The sequence below is a fragment of the Scyliorhinus torazame genome, chromosome 19, assembly GCF_047496885.1.
Source record: "Scyliorhinus torazame isolate Kashiwa2021f chromosome 19, sScyTor2.1, whole genome shotgun sequence".
NCBI lineage: Eukaryota > Metazoa > Chordata > Chondrichthyes > Carcharhiniformes > Scyliorhinidae > Scyliorhinus > Scyliorhinus torazame.
The window spans coordinates 82,873,460-82,888,455 of record NC_092725.1 but is presented as its reverse complement, the minus strand read 5'-3'; the positions used below and the strand labels follow the sequence as shown (position 1 = coordinate 82,888,455).

The window sequence follows — 14,996 nt, the reverse complement described above, 5'->3', positions numbered from 1 at the left end:
AACTAGTCACAAGTTAGCTTTGAGCATTTCTCAAATTCTGTCTGCATGTATGATCCCAATATTATCCCCAGCTTTACCACTTCAACTTCTCATTCAACTCAAACTCTCTCTGGATTTTTACACTATTCCAATGAAGCTCGATGTAAGCTCAATGAATGGCACCTTATATTTCTGATCTTAATACTGATTTTAGTAACTTTAGATCTTAACTTTAGCACCTCCATTCTTTATGGCAGGAGACGTTAACAGTTCACAACTGATTTGTTTTAATTTCCTGGTGGAAGGGAAGAAAGGTTGGCTCCTAGATTGCAAACTGTCTTGGTGGAGTAATATGCGTCCCTGCCTTTGACCCATCCTTTCTTAAGTAAGGATATGGGAAGGCCAGACCGAGTAAGGTTTAAAAACTTCAATTTTTTTTTACAGTTAAGTTATATGCAATTCCTGGTAGATCCCTATCAGGTCTCTTCTCGGTTGTGCCTTACTGGTCGACCTTTTATACACAGCTGAATGGAGTTCCCCGCCCCTCAGCGGGGGAGTTTGTACACTGCGAAAACTATGGGAAAGATAATAATTCCCATTCCAAAAGTTCCGTGTGGGATTGTGGTAAACACCACTAGTGTTATATTGTATGTATTACGGCACTGCCCGTATATTACAGTTACAACGGTAAATCCCTGCCTGCTGGCTCCGCCCAGCAGGCGGCGTATAAAAGTGTATGCTCTCCTGCGCTGCTTCCATTCTGGTTCCAGCTGTGGGAGGCACAACATCTTGTGCAATAAAGCCTCGATTGTTTCACCATTCTCGTCTCGTGGTAATTGACGGTACTTCAATTTATTGCACAAGATTTTAAAAGATGGATCTCCTAATCAATCCTGATCGCCTGCAGCTGAGCCCTCACGCAGCCAATGCCACGTCTGCCTTCGACCACTGGCTAGCTTGCTTCGAATGGCTACCTCAGAGCAGCCACTGAAGAACCCTCGGACTCGCAGAAGCTCTAAGTCCTCTACTCGCGGGTGAGCCCTGAAATTTTCCCCCTTATCCGGGATGCGCCCACCTACTCAGAAACGATGATGCTCCTAAAGGGACATTACGTTAAACCGGTGAATCAAGTGTACGCCAGGCACCTCCTGACCATGAGACGGCAACTCCCGGGGAGACTCTGAAAGATTTCTTGCTGGCCCTACAGATCCTCAGTAGGAACTGTGACTGCCAGGCAGTTTCGGCAGTCCTACACACCAAACTGTTAATTAGAGACGCTTATGTCACGGGCATGAAGTCTATGTACGTCCGCCAGCGACTATTGGAAGGGGGTACGCTCGATCTTGCGGAGGCTAGGCAGCTTGCTAATTCGCTAGAAGTGGCCTCCCGTAACCTGGAGTCCTACACCCCCGACCGCGCGGCACCCTCGTGGCCCCACCAGCTGCCGCACGGCAGCCAGCCAACTCTGGGGGGCCCCAAGTGCTATTTTTGTGGACAAACACCCAAGGCAGTGCTGCCCGGCGTGGAGCGCGACCTGCAACGGGTAGGGGAAGAAAGGACACTTTGTTTCTGTCTGCCAGGCCCGGTCGGTCGCCGCTGTTTCCAGGCCCGGCATTTCTACACCCCCCCACGTGCGACCCAGGGGCGCCGCCATCTTCCCCTCCGCAAGCCACATGCGGCCCGTGGGCGCCGACATCTTCCCCACCGCAAGCCACATGCGGCCCGTGGGTGCCGCCATATTTGATGCCACCCGCCATTTGCGCCCCGTGGGCGCCGCCATCTTCGGCGCCATTTTGGACCGCACCTCAGGACCCCTGCTCGTCTGGCCGTTCCCCGCCTACTGCCACCTCCACCACCGCTGATCAGCTGGGACCTCCAACATCTTCCGCAGCTCGCCTCCATCACCCTTGATCAGTCTCGGCCCCGCAACCTCACAACCGCTACAACAACGGTGAAGATCAATGGGCACGAGATGACCTGCCTCTTTGACTCCGGGAGCACAGAGAGTTTCATCCATCCCACTACGGTAAGGCGCTGCTCCCTCCCGGTACACCCCGTCACCCAGAAAATCTCCCTGGCCTCCGGATCCCATTCCGTGAAATCCGGGGCTACTGTATCGCGACCCTCACCGTCCAGGGCGTAGAGTTCAGCAACTTCAGGCTCTACAGCCTCCACCACCTCTGCACTGCCCTGTTGCTCGGCCTGGATTTTCAATGCCATCTCCAAAGCCTTACTTTGAAATTTGGCGGACCCCTGCCCCCCCACCCCCCTCACCGTCTGCGGACTCACGACCCTTAAAGTCGATCCACCTTCACTGTTTGCGAACCTCACCCCGGACTGCAAACCCATCGCCACTAGGAGCAGATGGTACAGTGCCCAGGACAGGACCTTCATCAGGTCAGAGGTCCAACAGCTTCTGTGGGAGGGGATCATTGAGGCCAGCAACAGCCCCTGGAGAGCTCAAGTAGTGGTGGTGAAGACTGGGGAGAAGCACAGGATGGTCATTGACTACAGTCAGACCATCAACCGGTACACGCAGCTCGAAGCGTACCCCCTCCCATGCATATCTGACATGGTCAATCAGATTGCTCACTATCGAGTCTTCTCCACAGTTGACTTGACGTCCGCCTACCACCAGCTCCCCATTCGCCCAGAGGACAGCCAGTACACTGCATTCGAAGCAGATGGTCGCCTCTATCACTTCCTCAGAGTTCCCTTCGGCGTCACCAATGGGGTCTCAGTCTTCCAGTGAGAGATGGACCGAATGGTTCACCAGTACGGGCTGTGGGCCACCTTCCCGTACCTACATAACGTCACCATCTGCGGCCACGATCAGCAGGACCACGGTACAAACCTCCACAAATTCTTCCATACCGCCAAACTCCTTAACCTCACATACAATAAGGAGAAATGCGTGTTCCGCATCAACCGTTTAGCCATCCTTGACTACGTAGTGGAAAATGGAGTCCTAGGGCCTGACCCCGACTGCATGCGCCCCCTCCTGGAACTCCCCCTCCTCCACCGCCCGAAGGCCCTGAAACGATGCCTGGGGGTTTTCTCATATTATGCCCAGTGTGTCCCTAATTATGTGGACAAGGCCCGCCCACTCATCAAGTCCACAGTTTTCCCCCTGACGGCTGAGGCCTGCCAGGCCTTCAACCACATCAAGGCGGACATCGCCAAGGCCACGATGCACGTGGTCGACGAGTCCCTCCCCTTTCAGGTGGAGAGCGATGCATCGGACGTGGCTCTGGCCTCCACCCTCAACCAGGCGGGCAGACCCGTGGTCTTCTTTTCCCGCACCCTCCATGCCTCCGATATTCAGCGCTCCTCTGTCGAAAAGGAGTCCCAAGCCATTGTGGAAGCTGTGCGGCATTGGAGGCATTACCTGGCCGGCAGGAGATTCACTCTCCTCACTGACCAGCGGTTGGTTGCCTTCATATTTAATAAAACACAGTGGGGCCCGATCAAAAATGACAAGATCTTGATGTGGAGGATCGAGCTCTCCACCTATAATTATGAGATCTTGTATCGTCCGGGGAAGCTCAACGAGCCCCCTGATGCCCTATCCCACAGTACATGTGCCAGCGCACAAGTGGACCGACTCCGGGCTCTCCACTATGGCCTCTGCCACCCGAGGGTCACCCGGTTCTTCCATTTTGTCAAGGCCCGCAACCTGCCCTACTCCATTGAGGAGGTCAGGACCGTCACCAGAGACTACCAAGTCTGCGCAGAGTGCAAGCCGCACTTCTCCCGGCCAGATAGAGTGCATCTGGTGAAGGCCTCCCGCCCCTTTGAACGCCTCAGCGTGGACATCCAAGGGCCCCTCCCCTCCACTGACCACAACGTGTACTTCCTCAACGTAATTGATGAGTACTCCCGGTTCCCTTTCGCCATCCCATGCCCCGACATGACTTCTGCCACGGTCATTAAAGCCCTGCACATCATCTTCACCCTGTTCGGTTTCCCCACCTACATCCACAGCAATTGGGGATCTTCTTTCATGAGCGATGAGCTGCGTCAGTTCTTGCTCAGCAAGGGCATCGACTAGAGCAGGACGACCAGCTACAGACCCAGGGGAAACGGGCAGGTGGAGAGGGAGAATGGGACGGTCTGGAAGGCCGTCCTGCTGGCCCTGCGGTCTCAAAATCTCCCGATCTCCCACTGGCAGGAGGTCCTCCCCGACGCGCTCCACTCCATCCTGTCGCTCCTCTGCACCGCAACCAACGAGACCCCTCACCCCAGGAAGTCCACCTCCGGGGTCTTGCTCCCAACATGGCTGACAGTTCCTGGACCCGTCCCCGTCCGGAAGCATGTGCGGACCCATAAATCGGACCCCTTGGTCGAGAAAGTCCACCTCCTACATGCAAACCCGCAGTACGCCTACGTGGCAAAACCCAACGGGCGCCAAGACACAGTCTCCCTCCGGGACCTGGCACCCGCTGGGTCCCCACCCACGACCCCCGACCTGACACCTTCACCCCCCCCCCCCCCCCCCCCCCCCCCCGGTTGCCTCATTCACCCCTGCACCACTCACCCTCCCTCCAGCGAATCCACTCAGGGGTGACGAAGACGAGGACAACATGCTCACGGAGTCGTATGTGACAACGTCGGCGCCCACATCACCACCAGGACTGAGGCGATCGCGGCGGAGGGTAAAAGCCCCCAACAGACTTAATTTGGAATGTTTTTGTCACCCCCGCCGGACTCTTTTTTACAGGAGGTGAATGTGGTAAACATCACTAGTGTTATATTGTATGTATTACGGCACTGCCCGTATATTACAGTACAACGGTAAATCCCTGCCTGCTGGTTCCGCCCAGCAGGCGGCGTATAAAAGTATATGCTCTCCTGCGCTGCTTCCATTCTGGTTTCAGCTGCGGGAGGCACAACATCTTGTGCAATAAAGCCTCGATTGTTTCACCATTCTTGTCTCGTGGTAATTGATGGTACATCAGGGATCTGACACTTTCTTTCCTCGATTGGTGGATTCTGTTCTATTTCACCAACTTTTCCTGTTTTCATTTCAGACCTGCCACACACACACACACACACTCACTCACTCACACCACCACGTCAGCTATTCACACATATTCTGCAGCTGATTACAGTCTTTAATTTATTTTATTATCACTTTTTCCTATCATTTCATGTTCACAGCTTCATATCATACTCTGTTTTTCATTTATGCATTTACAACTCTGTCTACTTCCTATACCTCAAATATGTGCTTTCTCCTCTGTTATCCCTCTGCTGTTTTTTTGTAAATGCTCTTCACCTGTAATTTTACATGCAGTTCTGAAAATGTGTTATACGTGAAACATTAACTTGGCTGTACTTGACAAAATGCTGATTAACTTTCAATGTATTTCAGCACTGTCTCTTTCAGTTTTAGATTTTTAACATTTGGGGCTGGATTCTCCATCTCCAGAATGCCCAGTATGCATTATCCGATGGGACAAATTGGGCATCGGGGCAAACCCGGGATCGGCACCGAACGCCATGCACCAACCGGCCACAGGTGGCGTGAATGAGCTCCATGCAGGAGCAAGTAATTGTGGTAGTATGTATTGGGGGTCATGTGGGACTGGAAGCCCTAATGTCATTGGCTGACAGATCCTGGGTCCTGGTTGGCCGTTGACCTCTAGCTCCGCCCTGAAGGCGGAGTATAAGAAGCCGGAGTCTTCCCCCGCAGGCCAGTTTACTATCGAGCTGCGGGGGAACAGACACGCTTAATAAAGCCTCATCGACTTCACTCTATTCGTTTCACGGAGTCTTTGTGCGCTACAATTTATTAAGCGTGCCTAAAAAGGACTATGGAGCTCAGGATCATTCCAGAATGCCTGAGGATCAGCCCCCACGCAGTGAACGCGGCAGCAGCCTTCAAGCACTGGCAGACTTGCTTCGAGGCCTACCTCAGAACGACCACCGGCCGGGTCACAGAAGACCAAAAACTGCAGGTCCTGCACTCGAGGGTGAGCACGGAGATTTTCTCCCTCATCGAAGACTCGGAGGATTTCCAGACGGCGATCGCAACACTGAAAAGTCTCTATGTCCGCCCAGTTAACCAAATCTACGCTCGCTACCAGCTCGCGACAAGACGGCAAGCTCCCGGAGAATCGATGGACGAATTCTATGCCGCGCTGCTGATTTTGGGACGAGCCTGCAGCTGCCCGTCGGTGAACGCAAACGAACACACGGACATGTTAATGCGCGATGCTTTTGTGGCAGGTATGCAATCCTCCCAAATCCGCCAAAGACTTCTAGAAAAAGAGTCGCTAGGACTCTCAGAGGCACGGGCCCTGGCAGCCTCCCTAGACGTGGCCGCGCGTAATGCCCGCGCCTACGGCCCCGACCGCGCGGCAACCCATTGGGCCCTGTATGTATCCGTCGCGGCAAACCCCCTACCCACCCCCCGGACACCCCACAGGCTTGCGCGGTCCAAACGCCGAGTCGCACCGGGGGCGCCCGCTGTTATTTCTGCGGCCAGGCGAAACACCCCCGACAGCGCTGCCCGGCCCGCGCAGCTATCTGCAAAAGCTGCGGGAAAAAGGGCCATTATGCGGTTGTGTGCCGGTCCCGCGAGGTCGCCACTGTCCCGGGAGCACAGGGAGCCCTGCAAGCAGTTTACCGCCCCAACCCCCCCAGCACGCCATGTACGACCCGCAGGCGCAGCCGCTCTGGGTCCCGACCACCGCGGTCCCGGGAGAACTGGGAGCTCTGCACGCCGCTTACGCTCCCCAACCCCCCTCCCCGCAGCCCATGTATGACCCGCCGCCGGCGGGACCGCTTTGGGTCCCGGCCAACACTCTCTACGGAGAGGAGGGAGTTTTGCGCGTCCCTAACGCCACCCTAACCCCTACCCCGCGCCCCACGCCTGACCCGCCGGCGCCACCTACTTGGGCCCCGACCACCGCTGTCCCCGGTGGGGGAGCTCCGCGCGGTCCTAGCGCTCGCGGTCCTAGCGCTCGCGGTCCTAGCGCTCCCCAGCCCCCCCAGCACACCATGTGCGACCCGCAGACGCCGCCATTTTGGGTCCCGGCCACCACGAGGGGAGGAGGGGCGCTGATGTGCGACCCGCAGACGCCGCCATTTTGGGTCCCGGCCACCACGAGGGGAGGAGGAGCGCCGCCATCTTGGACCGCCCCAGACCTGTATGACGCGTGGGGGCGGCCATTTTTTCCACCCCCGCCGCCATCTTGTGACCCCCAGCCACGTGCGATGTATGGGGCGGCCATTTTGTCCATCCCCGACGCCATCTTGGACGGCAACAACGGACCCCACTCCACTACTACAACCACGTCTCGCTTCAATTACGCTCGATCAAGCTCGGCCCCGGACACTCCAGACGACGACGACAACGGTGCTAATAAATGGCCACGAGACGCCATGCCTAGTCGACTCCGGGAGCACGGAGAGCTTTATACACCCCGACACGGAGGTCCTCCTCTGGAACGTCGCTGCCGACCTGGCTGGCGGCCCCAGGACTCATCCTGCTCCGAAAGCATGTGCGGGCACATAAGGCGGACCCGTTGGTCGAAAGGGTTCACCTCCTCCATGCGAACCCCCAGTACGCCTACGTGGAGTACCCCGACGGCCGACAGGACACGGTCTCCCTGCGGGATCTGGCGCCCGCCGGCAACACGCACACCCCCCTGACACCATCAACCCAACCCCCCCCCCCCTTCCTGCCACCGCCGCACCCCGCGACCGCCCCCTTCCCAGGAGGATCGGTTCCCCTCCCCTCAGCACCGACCAAGAATCAAGCCCAAGCTGAAACCGTAAGGCTCTTGGAGGTGACAACACCGGTACAAGCACCACCACCACTGGGGCCGAGGCGATCGACACGGACGACCAGACCACCCGACCAACTCGTGGAGTCAATCTAAAACTAAATATGGACTTTCTCAAGAACATTTTGCTTTCTTCCTATACCCTCTGTAAATAGTTGCAACAGGACAAAATTGTACAATACTGTATTGCCATGTGAATGTTTTTTTCCTCCCAGGACCAGCCCTGTAAACCCTTACCACCATACGAAGCATCACCCCGCCGGGTTCATTTTTGACAAGGGGTGAATGTGGTAGTATGTATTGGGGGTCATGTGGGACTGGAAGCCCTAATGTCATTGGCTGACAGATCCCGGGTCCTGGTTGGCCGTTGACCTCTAGCTCCGCCCTGAAGGCGGAGTATAAGGAGCCGGAGTCTTCCCCCGCAGGCCAGTTTACTATCGAGCTGCGGGGGAACAGGCACGCTTAATAAAGCCTCATCGACTTCACTCTATTCGTCTCACGGAGTCTTTGTGCGCTACAGTAATTAAATGCGAATGGGTCGTAATGACCCATTTGCATCTACTTAGCGAACCCGGCGTTCTGTGCCCAGCCCTCCCGTAATTCTCCGGTCCCCACAGTCGGGGATCACGTGGGCGAGGTTCACTTATGGTCTCTACAATCATGGCCTTGACGTGATGGACCTCACCGTGGGCCAAGTCGGCAACCATTTCCAACTTGGCCCACCGAGAAGTCTACCACCCTAGGGCCATGATGGTAGAGACCATTCAAGCCCATCCGAGGCCCAACCCCCCTCCCACCGCAAATCGGCCCTGAACCCCTCCCCCAATGCACGGGCAGCAGCCCCAAACCCTGAATTGCCTAGCTTCCCCAAGTATAGGAGTGACCTGATCTTCTCCCCCCCCCACCCCCCTCCCAGGGACTCCTGTAAAAGGGAGAGCCCCCCCCCTCCCCCCACAGGGGCCCCTGTGATAGGGAGACCAGCTACAGGAACCAATGTAATAGGGAACCCCCCTCCCACAGGGACCCCCGTGTTAGGGAGACTGCCCACAGGGACTGATGTAATAGGAGGACCCCCATGACTAAAGGGAGACCACCAAGGACTCCCTGATTGAAGCTAGCCCCCCAGGAACCTCCTGACTAAAGAGACCCCCCCAGGACCATGTGACTAAGGGAACACTCCCTCCAGGGATCCTGTGACTCATGGAATCCCCCCACCCTCTCCATCCCCGAGAAAAGGAACCCCTGTCTGGAAGCTAGAGAGCAGTCCAGATAGGCGTTGTAGGAAGCATTATAGCTGTACTACTTACCTTGCAGCTCCACATGCCCCTTCCTTGAAGGAAAACAGCTGTTCCAGCGTCTGGTTTCCACAAATCCACTATCTGCAAGCCATTCATAGCTTTATAGAGGTCTATGATTAACAGTTCGGAAAAATCATCTGCAACTTTTATCCATTCATATACTTTCACGCTTCAGTGACCCAAATGTCAATGTTTGTAAACATTGCCCACATCAAAGAAAGGTAAGTGCAGTGAAATCACATGCTTGTGTGACTGGAATGCATTTAGACATTGACAGCATTTAACTCTCTGAAGTGGTTGATGTTTGTAAACATTATGGTTACAGCACTTAAGAGTTATCCACCATGATAGAAGATGAATCACGCAAGGCTGACACCTGTGCTTGTGGAAGCTGTAAATCACAGCCCACTAAGAGAAATGAGTGAATGGCTTGAAGCTAAGGATCTGAGGGGTATTATGAACCAGGGTTTAGAGAACACTAAAGTGTATCATGGAGTTCACCTGACCCACAACTTTTAATAGATTTTGGTTATGGGGAGCACAAGGGCCCACTTTACAGATGTGATGCAACAGAGATCTAAAGTATTTTAAAACAAAACAATGTTTATTCTATGAATCTAGTTAACATTTTATAAACACACAGTAAACATCTTATCAACTACCAACACTGATCCCCCCCCCCAAAGATACAGTACTTTATAGAAGTGTTTTTCAAACTTTTTTTCCGGGGACCCATTTTTACCTACCGGCCGACCTTTGCAACCCACGCCGGCCAACCTTCACGACCCATGCCGGCCGACCTTCGCGACACACGACGGCCGACCTGCGCGACCCACCATTTTCTCTGACCTTGTTTGTTGCTAACAAAAATGGAGAAAATGATTATGGGTCCCTTTGGCCCCAATGGTCCCTTTGTCCCCCCGAACTTCGGGAAAAAAAAATGCTGCGACCATATTTTAAAAATGTAGCCGCATTGCGCATGCGTGCCTGATCTTTGGTGCGCATGTGCATAGTTGCGCATGTGCACCGATGATCGGGCACGCATGCGCAGTGTGGCCGAATTTTTAAATCTGTTCCTGGCCATTTTGAAGGCTGCTCGGAGTCGGCTTGCGGCTGTTGCATACGGATTTGCGCGATCGGGAGCACCGCGACCCTCCCGACACCCACCCACGACCCACCCGCGAGTAGCTCCCCCGAGTTTGACAATGCCTGCTCTATAGGAAACCATTAGTAACTTTCCTAACAACATCCATAAGTCAAAGACCCTTATTAACAAAGACAATAGGTTTGCATTCCTTACAGAACCAGGTATTACTTTGAAATCATCAAGTGATCTGGAGACATTCTTTAGCATGCAGAGACCAAAATACACCTCCTTGGTTTGAATGCAGCTCCCCAACTGAAAATGAAACTAAAACACAGAGCCAAAAACAGCTTCCAGATCAAAACAAAAGTAAAAAGCAGAGCCAGAGCCCAGCTCCACCCACACACTGATATCACTGCAGCCACTTGAGAAGACAAACATTTCTTAAAGTGACATTCCCATGACATCTCCCCCAAAGAAAGAAAAAAACCATCAACTTTAAGATGGTTTCATTTTTCACCTTTTCACTTTCTTTCAAGCAAAATTGACAATAAATATACTCTTTTATAGACAAAAACAAAACATGCAAACATTTATAATAACATAGTCCATTTTAGTTCTGCTTCCTGCAACTGGAATCCCTCTTGATTGACAATCCTTTTGGACAAGAAGTTCCCTGCACGATCCATCCATTTCTCCAAGCTTCGGCATTTCTCTTTACGGTCAGATACTTTAGTTCAATCCGATCACAGAGCCCCTTGTAATTCTCCAACACAGGAACATTGGTTAACACAGCCTTCAGGCCGTCAAATGCCTGTTGACACTCTGCTGTCCACTGAAATCTGCTACGCTTCTTTAGCAAGTCCGTCAGTGGAGCGACCTCACTGCTAAAATTCGGCACAAATATCCGGTAAAATCCACTCATGCCAAGAAATCGCATTATTTCCCTTTGTGTCGAGGGTACTGGAAACTCCCCAATAACTTTTGTTTTCACATCCCCTGGGACCATTCACCTGTCTGATTATATAGCCAAGGAAAATGACTTGGGCTTTTCCAATTTCACTTTTGGCTAGGTTTACCACCAAACCCGCCTCCTGAAGTCGATCGAATAACTCCATCAGATGCTTCAAATGTTCTTTTCATGTCTGATTAAAAATTACCAGATCATCGATGTGTACCGCACAATTGCGTAATCCTGAAACAACTTTGTTAGTTAACCGTTGAAATGTGGCTGGAGCGTTTTTCATGCCAAATGGCATAACTTTGAATTGGTACATACCATCTGGAGTCACGAAAGCAGAAATCTCCTCCGCCCATTCGGATAAAGGTACCTGCCAGTAACCTTTAAGTAAATCCAGTTTGGAAATAAAAGCTGATTGTCCCACCTTCTCAATGCAATCCTCCAAACATGGGATAGGATAAGAGTCCGTTCTTGTAACTGCATTAACCTTTCTATAGTCCACACACAACCGTTGGGTACCGTCCGGTTTAGGTATCATCACTATGGGTGAGCTCCATTGGCTGCAACCCACTTCAATTATGCCATTTTTAAGCATTCTTTCAATTTCCTTGTTAACCTGTGCCAATTTTAAAGGGTTAAGTCTATATGGATATTGTTTAATTGGAACAGCATTTCCCACATCTACTTCATGTGTATCCATTTTAGTACTTATCTCCACAAACTTGCCCATATGATATCAATAACTCTTTCAGGTCGGTTCATTTTTCCTCTGGAAGGTAACTCAACAATTCATCCCAATTTTTAAGAATATCCTTGTTTTCCAATTGAATTTGAGGGATGTCAAATTCAAAGTCATTTGGATTTGGTTCTTCACTTTAATTTGGAATCATTAAAACCTCCTCCTTTTTCTCTCCTTCCCTTTCAAAGTACCTTTTAAGCATACTCATATGACACACTGTTTCCTTCTACCTGGCGTTCTTACCACACAATTCACCTCACTTAATTTCCTTTCAATCTGATAAGGTCCACAAAACCTTGCTTTTAAAGGTTCACCGACCACTGGTAACAATACTAAAACTTTATCTCCACTGGCAAAACTACAAACTTTTGCTGTCTTGTCCGCTACCCATTTAATCATATGCTGTGCAACTTTTAAATGTTGTTTAGCCAATTCCCCTGTTCTATTTAATTGTTACTTAAAATTTGACACGTAATCCAATAATGTAAGTTCCGACTGCTCACTCACCAATTTTTCCTTAATCAATTTTATTTTGTAAATATTTTTATTCTCCACCTTTTTCACATTTTCTTTCACAATTTTGCACCCACCAACAATAACCAATAATCAGTAATGAATATAATGTCAATCCCCATCTCAATAACAGCAATCCCATTCTCCTACCAAACCCCAGACATTAGCCCGCATGTTAACATAAACAAATAACAAAAGGGAATCAGGAATCACCCATAGTCTCCATTAACACATGATGTAGAGATGCCGGCATTGGACTGGGGTGAGCTCAGTAAGAAGTCTTACAACACCAGGTTAGAGTCCAACAGGTTTGTTTCAAATCACTAGCTTTCGGAGCACTGCTCCTTCCTCAGGTGAATGAAGAGGTAGATTCCAGAAACATTTATGTAGACGAAGTGAAAGATGCAAGATGATACTTTGAATGCCAGCATTTGCAGGTAATTAAGGCTTTACAGAGCCAGAGAGAGGGGTAACCCCAAGTTAAAATGGTGTGAATTGTCTCAAGCCAGGACAGTTTTGCGAACTCAGGCCAGATGGTGGGGGATGAATGTAATGCAACATGAATCCAAGGTCCCGGTTGAGGCCGGAATCATGTGTGCGGAACTTGGCTATAAGTTTCTGCTTGGCGATTCTGTGTTGTCGCGCGTCCTGAAGGCGGCCTTGGAGAACGCTTTCCAAAGATTACAGGCTGAATGACCTCAACTGCTGAAGTGTTCCCCGAGTGGAAGGGAACATTCCTGCACGACAATCGCCAATGGCTCAATCGCGAGAGCAAACAGCAGGGGGGACATGGGACATCCCTGCTTAGTCCCACGGTGGAGAGAAAACTATCTCGAGCTGATGTTATTTGTGCAGACACGCCCTCGGCTCCTTATATAGTAGCTTTACCTAGTCCACAAATCTTGGTCCAATCCCAAACTGCTCCAAAACTGCCATCAAGTATCCCCATTATACCCGGTCAAACGTCTTCTCAGCGTCCAATGCCACAACCACCTCTGTTTCCTGCCCCTCCGCCGGTGCCATAACCACGTTCAATACCCTTCTAACATTTGAAAAGAGCTGTCTCCCTCTCACGAACCCTGTCTGATCTTCACCTATCACCTTCGGGAGGCACTCCTCCAGCCTCCTTGCCAGTACTTTCACCAATACCTTTGCGTCCATGTTTAAAAGTGATATGGGCCTATACGACCCACACTCCGTCGGATCTTTATCGTTTTTAAGCAACAGGGAAATCGATGCCTGCCCCAAAGTTTGTGGTAACATCCCCTTCCCTATTGCCTCCTCAAACATCCCCACCATTAGCGGTACCAGCTTATCCTTGAATTTTTTATAATATTCCACCAGAAACCCATCCGGCCCTGCATCCTCGCAATCGCATCTTTTCTCTCCTGCTCCACTATCGCTCCTTCTAATGTAGCCCTGTCCCCCTCCCCTAACCTCGGGTACTCCAGCCCATCTAGAAATTCCTGCATCTCCCGGTCTCCCCCAGGTGGCTCTGACCTGTACAACATCTCATAGAATTCCTCAAAGACCTTGTTAATCTGATCTGGAGCCACCACCAACCTCCCTGCCCTGCCCCGCACCTGGACAATTTCCCTTGCCGCAGCCTCCCTCCGAAGCTGACCCGCTAACATATCCATGCTCGTAAACTGCACCCCTTGCTCGCCTCAGTTGGCGCATCGCCTTCCTGGTAGATAGTTGGTCAAAGCTCACCTGCAGTTCCTTCCTCTTTTCCAACTTCGCTGGGTCCCCATTTTCTGCATAACTTATATCTACCTCCAACATCTCATCTATTACCCTCTGCTGCTCCAACCTCTCCACTTTGTCCACCCTGGCCTTAAACAAGATCACCTTACCCCTCACCACCGCCTTTGGAGCCTCCCAGACAACTGCCTTCGACACCTCACCCACACAGTTGAAACCTACATATTCCTCAATTACTTTTTCAATTTTGTCACAGAACCCTCGGTCCCCCAACAGTCCCACATCCAATTTCCACCCCGGCCTCTGTGCTATCCCCTTCTCCAGTACCATATCCACCCAATGCGGAGCATGATCTGATACTACAATTGCCGAGTACTCCGACCCCTTAACCCCAGCCAGCAAAGCCTTCCCCACTACGAAAAAGTCGATCCGCAGTATAGCTTATGGACTGCCGAGAAAAACGAGTACTCCCTTGGGTGCAGAAACCTCAAAGGGTCCACCCCTCCCATTTCCACCATTAGCCCAGCCAACGCCTTCGTCCCCCCATGATGGGACCAGTGAGCGCGGCCGTGACCGGTCCAACCTTGGCTCCTGCACCAAGTTCCAGTCCCCCCGCACTATCAGTCCGTGTGTGTCCAAGTCGGGGACGGCCCCTAACACCTTCTTCGCGAATACCACATCGTCCCAATTGGGACCGTATACACTTACCAGTGCCACTAACCACCCCTCCAGTGCCCCTGTCACAATCACATATCTACCCCCCTGATCTGCAACCACATTCTCCATCTGGAACCGTACTCTTTTGCTGACCATTACCGCTACCCCTCGAGCCCTTCTGTCAAATCCAGAGTGAAACACCTGACTAACCCAGCCCTTTTTAAGTCTCACCTGTTCCTTCACCCTCAAGTGAGTCTCCTGCAGCATT

General features: G+C 51.9%; 1 protein-coding gene across 5 annotated transcripts in view; it reads right to left on the bottom strand.

Annotated features, from left to right (window-relative positions):
* Positions 1-14,996, bottom strand: part of cacna1c (calcium channel, voltage-dependent, L type, alpha 1C subunit) — a 1,623,635-nt gene that overhangs the window by 489,911 nt on the left and 1,118,728 nt on the right. The window lies entirely within an intron of this gene.